Source organism: Callospermophilus lateralis, unplaced genomic scaffold (genome assembly GCF_048772815.1).
Source record: "Callospermophilus lateralis isolate mCalLat2 unplaced genomic scaffold, mCalLat2.hap1 Scaffold_45, whole genome shotgun sequence".
Lineage (NCBI taxonomy): Eukaryota > Metazoa > Chordata > Mammalia > Rodentia > Sciuridae > Callospermophilus > Callospermophilus lateralis.
Window position 1 is genome coordinate 1845286 of NW_027514398.1, and position 8249 is coordinate 1853534.

The window sequence follows — 8249 nt, forward strand, 5'->3', positions numbered from 1 at the left end:
CATGGTATATAACACTAATAAGTATTTTTTCTATCTGTTCTGCTTTTAGTAGCACAGTAATAGAAATTTTAATATGGAAAACCATTTTCCTCCTACATGCTCTGTAAATCACTTTAAATGTAAAACATTATGTGAGATTTTCCACTAAAGCAGTGTTTCATCTAAACTGATTAAATAAGCAGAAAAGCTCTCCTTACCAACAAAAAGTGGTTGAAAATATTAAATCTGTCTGATTCCACAATTACAAATTACTCACTAAATCTACTCTCTTACGTTCCAAGTACAATATCAAAATTGTACTTACTTATAATTCTCATTAAAATTCTAGTTTAAAATATGTTAATATTTAGGACTACCTTCTGCAGAAGTCTCCTCACAGAATATTATATATCAATCAAACTAATTGAGGTCATACACCAATGAGTACTTGATGAATATTAGTGGCAGAATGTTTTTAATGTCATAAGTAAACTAGCTCTCATCTGTATTTTTTGCAAGCTTCTACACACAGTAATTTTGAATACTATAAATATGTCATCATAATGATAGAGTGACTAGATAGGAGAATGCTATGTAAGCAGAAAGTACCGTGATGTCTGTGGCTTACTTTAGAATTATTTAGCAGGGAAAAATAAACATAAAATAGATTTACATATAGGTAGAGACAAAACAAATACAGCCAACAGTAACATTTGTTTAAACTAGATGATACGTACATGGATATTCATTGTACTAGACTTTCAACTTTTATATTTAAAGATGTATAAGTTTTAAGTTATTTTAAAATAGAAGTTTTGGTTTATCCTGAAAAAATAATGTAAGAATATTTCTTATTTTTAAAATGTATGAAGTCCCAGCCAGGCAGGCATGAAACTCCTGTACACACCTGTAACCCCATTCACTTGGGAGGCTGAGGCAGGAAGATTTCAAGTTTGAAGCCAATCTCAAAGTGAGACTCCACTTCAAAATAAGAAGAACTAGGGGTATAGCTCAGAGGCAAAGTACACTGAGTTCAATCCCCAGTACCAACAATAAACTAGATAGATAGATAGATAGATAGATAGATAATATATCAAAATTATATACATATATAAACTTCAAAAGCATAAAGAAAACTAATAGTCTTATTTCCCTAGAAATTATTTTTTATAGTTTATTTTCAATTATCTTCGTGTTAAGTACTAGTATTTTCCATCTGAACTGTTTATGAACAATTATTACTCAAATTAAAATCAAGAAAATATGGATTCAAGAAAATCATTCAGATCTTTACATGTTATACCTTCCTTTTACTCTCCACACTCTCCGGACTTTCCCCAACATCAACTGCTAATCAGTCTCTATCACCTGTACTCTTAAAAATGAGAGAAGGCCCTATCATATTTAACACTTCAAAATTTGTAGGCACTCCTAATTTATAAGAAGATTTTCTATGTGGAAGATAAAGCTACCAGAATATGTGTGTCTTATTGAAAACATGAAATGGTCAGTCTTTTGCTTAGATTGCAGGGGGTGGGGGAGAGGCATTAATGAAGAACTACAGAAGCTTCACAGAAACGAATAGAATTTTAGAAAATTCATCATAGTGACTTCTCTCTTCTCTCCAGATTCTTAATATACATTATGGTGAAGAAGATGAAGATGAAGAACATGAAAATGAAGAAGAAGATGAAGATGAAGACGAAGAAGAAGCAGAAGAAGAGGGGGAGAAGGAGGGGAGAGGAGAGAGGAGGAGGAGGCGGAGGAGGAGGGAAAAGGGGAGAGGAGGAGGAATTAAAAAGCACTAGGGCAATCACCACTTGCCTCTAAAATCATCATTTTCCTATATGCACTAATGCAGTTGCTTATTAAAAAACATGGATACTAAATATTTCTAATCATTACTGCTTTTGTTAAATAATAATGACTAATTTTTTCCACATATTGACTTCAACAATAAATTTATCCTCAGGAAGTTATTTAAAAAGAGGGTTTCTTATGAATGTAGTTTGTACCATAACACCACATCTTCTTCATTTGAATGATGATTATTTAAAATCCCCTCCACTTTCATGTCATGAAAAATTCCTTCAAAATATGTGTATTAAAATGCTGAAATATGGAAACATTTTGTATGTCACAGTATTTAGAATTTGGCAGTTTTAAGCACATTGTTTGAGGTGGTGTATTTGGAAAGAATTTACTTTTCATTCTCTAACTTCATAGAGCAGTATTCCTAAAAACAAATGTATGTGGTAGTTTGCTAGTAGCATAGAGAATCAATAGGCATCTATTTAATTTGCTAAGACAATGTAAATTAGTAACTTACAGCCAGATGTGTGATATACACATCCAAAATATTGCAACCTGTTCATTATGAAAATCCTGTCAACATACAGAGCCACTTGATGGCATTTCATCCAAAGCAGTTTCTGCATTTGCAGCCATAAAAAATTGTTCTAAGAATTTTTATACAAGGAATTGGGGCTGAGACTCACAAAGAGTAATCAATTTCACCCTATCATCTTGTAGGCTTGTGTATACATGCTTCTGTTGTTTATTTCTATTTTCTTTCAAAGATACAGAATGTTCAAAAAATCAATGTGTGCCATACTATTTTTCCTTCCATAAATCATTTATTTGTCCTCATTATATATTTTTTAATCTGAAATAAAGTTGGTTGTCTAATTCTGCAGCTCTGAGAAAATGTGTAAAGAATGACACAGTCAACAGAAGAAAAAAGAACACTTACCCACTGGAAAAAAAAAACAGAGTATTTCAAAATGACTCCAAACATAAATTAAGTTTACACATTGGGAGGTCTAACTTGCATTCAGATCATTTATAGGGGTCTGTGTGACTATATACCCTGCTGTTTGATAAAGAATGATTACTAACCACAGGCACCCACCAGAGGACTGAGTGTTTGTATAATGCTTGTGATGTCTCAGACATACAAAGCACCTTCTTAAAGAATGTCCATTTCCTTCCCATGATAAGCAGACATAATTTTTCACCCTCTAATACTTCTGTTGCTCAGAGTGGCTTATGTTATGAGTTATGCATTGCCATTTTCTCTTGTTTATTTTAATAATATGAAAAATTACATTCATAAAATAAATGGTTTTGTTTCTTGATACTCGAAATAGTGGTACATTTTCCACTCTATATTGAAGTACAGTTTTCTTGCTATTGCAAAAATCTAATAATATTTAACACTATTTACTAAAATGAGAGAAATTAAAAGAGTCTTCTTAATAACAAGCTATTATTCTTGAATACTCAAACCTCATATACACCAAATTCATTTTCTAAGTCGATTGAATTGACTTTTCTTATTAAACCGGGCACCGAGCAAATAGTTTTAATGCAAGCATAATATTTCCAACTACTACATTTTTAATTTGGCAATCTAAAACAATGTGGAATGAATCCAATTCTCACTCACTGGATTCCAAAAAGCACCCCTTAACCAACCACAAAGACAAAACAGCAATTTTACTATCTGGTGTCAGCACTCTCAAGTAGAGAACTTCTGAGGTCCCCTAAAAATCACAAGAACCAAAACCAAACCAAACAACAAAAACAATATTCAGCAACTTCGAACACAAAAGGGTTCTTTATAAAGGCTTCAACCCTAAGCAATTCCACTTTCACAAACATTATACAGAACATAACATGCTTTCCTCAAGAGGTGCACACCCCACCATGTGATCAGACTGAAGGGCCACACCAGCAACCAGAAAGGATTATGGTTTCTAATAAGAATAGTTTGAAAAGAGGCTGTTGCAGCTGCCCAATGGGTTGCACCCACAGGTGGCACCCAGAGCTTAGCTCCTCACCCAGTGAAGTGGTCAGGACCAGGAGGGGTGCCCCACCAAGACCTGCAGCTTATGATTGGCTCTCTTGGCTTCCTGGAAGTTAAAGTCATATCCTTTTGGTCACCTAAGCCCCCTTTGTGGTTCAGGGAAAGAAACACTCTCTCAGAACTCTTAACTTTGTTTGGAGACTCTGGTTAAAATTAAGAATTTCAAACCCTAGATCTGAAAAAGTGAAACAGATGTCCTGTTTTTTAACTGTAAATGGCTCCAAATGTTGGATCCTGTCCTCTTTCTCTCTTTTTTCTTTCTGCTGCATTAAGTTTCATTTAATGCAGAGTTTGCTTAAAAGGTTAAGAGAAAGAAAAGAAAGCAAATATGGAGTGCGATGGAAGAACCTCTAAATCTTCTTCTAGAAAAGAACAAGAAAGCCTCTTCAGGAAGATGAAAGTGCTCGACCTGCCTCCTTCCAGCAAAGCCGGTACTTAGGGTTCAAACCAGAATACCCAGATGATCCCAGTCTCTCCTAACCAGGCTGTGCCCACCACATGCTTTCTCTCAGAGACCAGAGTCCCGCGGAGTGGTCGAAGGGGTCTCAGGCTTGCACCCCCAGGAGGACATAGTTAACGCTGACAATGCAGTGTGGCCTGGGCGACAGGCTGTTGTGCACCCATACCCAGGAACCTGTAGTACTTGGTGGTCACCTGCCCCTTCACCAGCACTGATGAAGAGACAGAGGCAAATGGTGGTGAACCAGCTTGACCCAGACTTATCCCAAATGCCAGGTGGTGAGAGTGCGGACCCCCTGTGGGCCTTAATAACTGCACCTGGCAGGAGGGAGAAACAAAAGGCCAATTCCCAAAAGATGGCCCTGTTACATGGTACCAAGATGCCGGGTACTCTTTATAGGCATGCTAGTGCATGACACGTCTCTGGGCACATGTCTGCACCTTTAGCAATGGGGGGAACGGATAAAGTTGAGAGTTTCCCTGAATTCGCCTAACTATGGAAGGAAGAGCCTGTGTAGATTAAGCTCAAACAAACTATATGAAAAGCCGAGATGTGAACTGGGAATTTATCTCAGTGATAGAGCACTTGCTTGCATAATGAACGCAAGGTCCTGGGTTCAACCCTAAATACCAGGAAATTTCTGTAAGAGTCAGCTTAGGAAAGTTAACAGCCTCGATTTTTGTTCACTACTTCAGTGATGTTTGCAGGTGGGGAAGCAGAACAATAGAAGATTTTTTGACTAGAAGCGCCCCTTTCACCAGAGTTAGGACGGGTGTAATTTAGAGAAACAAGATGAGGCCCAGTGTGCCAGCTGGCCCTCTCTGGGGCCTCACACACCACCAGGGACATTACCAGGATGAGGGTTTCTTTCAGTTGGTTTGCGTGTTGTTAGGTTTCAACTCCCCACCACCCTGGGGAGCGTCCAAGGTTGTTTGGGTGCAGAGCAGAGTGTTCCTTACACAGATGGTGAGTGCAGCGCAGGTGGAAAGTGTCACAGCCGTGAATGTGGTGGTACAAAGTCTTCTCAATCAGGTCCTGAGGTTCATACCCCATCAGCTCTACCACCCTGTGGAGAGGATTTTGGGTTAGATGAGTGCCCCGTGCCTTCAACTCCCGACCAAACACAGTCTCAGACTTGGGTGCCTGCTCTCAGTTCGAAGAACCTGGTTAGTTGCCTCATCTGCAGAATAGGCTCATTCAGATCAAAGGGAATCTATCTGTGGCTAAGAAGGGTTTCATTACACTAGAAACAGCCCTTTGTGGTCGTGCCCACCCACCTAGAGTCCAGAAAGATGAGCTTCATGTCCAGGCTGGCTGGAAACATGAACAGGTTACTGTGCAGCTTGATCTCCGTGACAGCGCTAGGAGGCAGCGAGTCACCCACGGCCACCAGGCCCACATTCTGGTAACAGCTGTACAAGGGGGACATGCCCAAGCTGTATTGGCAGATCTTCAGGTAGCCACGGCAGTGACTGACCTGTGGCAGAGTGGGAGGGCAGGAGACTCAGGAAGAGCTTCAGAAAGATGAGGAGGGGGTTGAAACCTGTTTAAACTACTCAGCCAGAAACATTGTCTGGGCCACGCCCTTCTGGGAAGGGGCCCAAAGTTTTAGGACTCTAAAGTGTCTCAAGAGAGTGACTGCAGGTCAGACTGAACTCACATGGGAGCTTGTAAAAGTGAAGACGCCTGGACCTCCACCAACCCTAATGTGCCTTAGGACGTTCATCGCATTCAACCTGAGAACCATAGCTTTGAGCTGAAGCTCTGATTCTTAACCTCTTTAGAGGTCCAAACTGGCCCTAGGCTTGAACTCCTAGGAACCCATCAAGGGTTCCTCACCACTTCAGAGGTTCTCAGTATTCTTCAGACCCATCTCTGAGAGGCCTGTGGCTGTGGAGTACTAGGCCAGTCAGACCTAGTCTTTCAGCTTCATTTCGAGCAGTTCATACAGTTCGGGGACTAATAGATCATCTGGACCCACTGCTCTTTGAAACAAATGTACTACTAACTATGGCTCACGCAGGAGCGGTCCCTGATGTGGAAATGACCCTCAGACGCTGCAAATCCTTGTGTCCCACCCCATCCAAAGACACGCAACTGCTGCTGGGTGTCAATCTTTCACCTCATCCACTTACCTTGTAACCCCGCAGGTGAGGCTAGCATTCTGCTTGGCTAAGACACACTTCATCCTCAGGAAGAAGGAGCGCTCGATCTCATGCTCTGAAAGAGAGAGAAGCAGAGGGGAGATCAGGACATGAGACATATGACTGGTTGGTTCCAGCCACGACAAACTTGGGGAAAACCACAAGCTGAGCGCCATGGGCTTAAGCATTGCAGACATGTGTCTGCCTTACCCTGTACAACATGAGAGTGGTAGAGTTGGTGGGCAGTGAGCACTGCAGTCATCTCGATGTGGTCGGCAGGGTGGACATATTAATAAATGCTGTTTCCGCTCAGCTCTACCTGTAAAGAGTATCATCGTCTGTGCAGTAGTAGAATGTCCCATGAAGAAGCTGAAAACTTGATGGTGGTGGTGGGGGGGTCTGTTGGGCCATGAAAACAGGAGCCAGCAATTGGCCCTGAGTTCTGATTTTATTTCTGCCCCTGTGTACACCTCAGCTTCCTTATCTGTGAGATAATAACAATAACTAGTAGTTGTTGTTGTTGTGGTAGTAATAGTAGCATCTCTGGTAAAGATAAGCATATAATCTCTTCCCACAGTATCTGGCTTATTGTAAAGCCTCAAAAAAGTAGCAATTGCTTGGGCTTTGGGTGGAAGCTAATGGATAAGGGAAGTCTAGGAATGAGAAGATCCAGACCTGTTTAATGAATCCCTCCATCAGCTGAGAAGTCTCTAGCCCAGAAATGCAGACATAAAAGGATTGGGGAAGCCCCACCCCTCCTGCTTCCAACTCTGGCTGTAAATACTGCAGGCTGGAAGTGTAGACCACTCACTACCTGAGAAAGTCCCAGGTGAACTGAGACTGTCCCTGATATGTACATGACCTTCCCATCTGGGGCCACCACAAAGATGAAGCCATACAGGTTTTGGGGAGGCAGAAATAGAGTGCATAGAGAGGCCTCTGGGCCATCTGTTGAAATGCAGGGGTCGGGGAAGGCGAAAGTTAGAAACATTCAGACAGAAATGCAGAGAGATAGAAGAGAGAGGCTGTTGGGAAACAGGACACAGAACCAGTCACAAGAGCCCCTCTTTTTTTTCACTCATTCCAATTTTGTAAGCATCTGAAGCATGTAGCACATGAGAAGAGATCCAGAGGAAGTTGTGGACAATGCTCATGCCCCATAGGCTCAGGATTTACCAAAGGGGACAAAGAAAACATGTTTGTAATAGACATGCACAAAAATTCTGGAGATAGATCACAGAAGTAGATTAGGTTCTACTGAAAGAACCAGAGGTTTTCTGTGTCATGCTTGAAGGGCTCTGTAGGGACATTGTTAGATCATGAAAAGAATAATAGCAGGATTTGGGAAAGATCCGATCCCTCCTGCACTGGTCAACATGGATGAACCTACAGTCTGAAATCTATAGAGACAATAAAGTTGGCCAATGGCACTAGAAAGTGTATAGAAAAGGGGCATTTAGGAGATGAGAGAAGGAGAGTCAAAGATGCTTTACAGGAGCTGATGTTTGAGCAGAACTTTGGAAAGGAAGGTTGGGCTAGAGAAGGGAAGAAGAGCATCCTAGGCTGAAGGGATAATGTGGCAAAGGCAGGGACTTTGTGGGAGGATGAATCAGATGTATTCTGAAGTGATGTGTTTGGTGTACTACAGGTGGAGCTGAAAAAGTACACCCACAGTAAATTTTTGAAATTTGGAATGTCAATTTGTGGAATCTGAAGTTGTTCTTATAGGCATTAGGATTCCAACAGAGGTTTCCTAAGAAGGAAAATAACATACTTAGATGTATTATTTTAATCTTGG

At 40.7% G+C, this 8249-nt stretch overlaps 1 pseudogene; it reads right to left on the reverse strand.

The window, feature by feature from the left end:
* Positions 1–4392: 4392 nt before the first annotated feature.
* LOC143388906 (single-minded homolog 1-like) lies at positions 4393–7442 on the reverse strand (annotated as a pseudogene).
* Between the last annotated feature and the right edge of the window lie 807 nt (positions 7443–8249).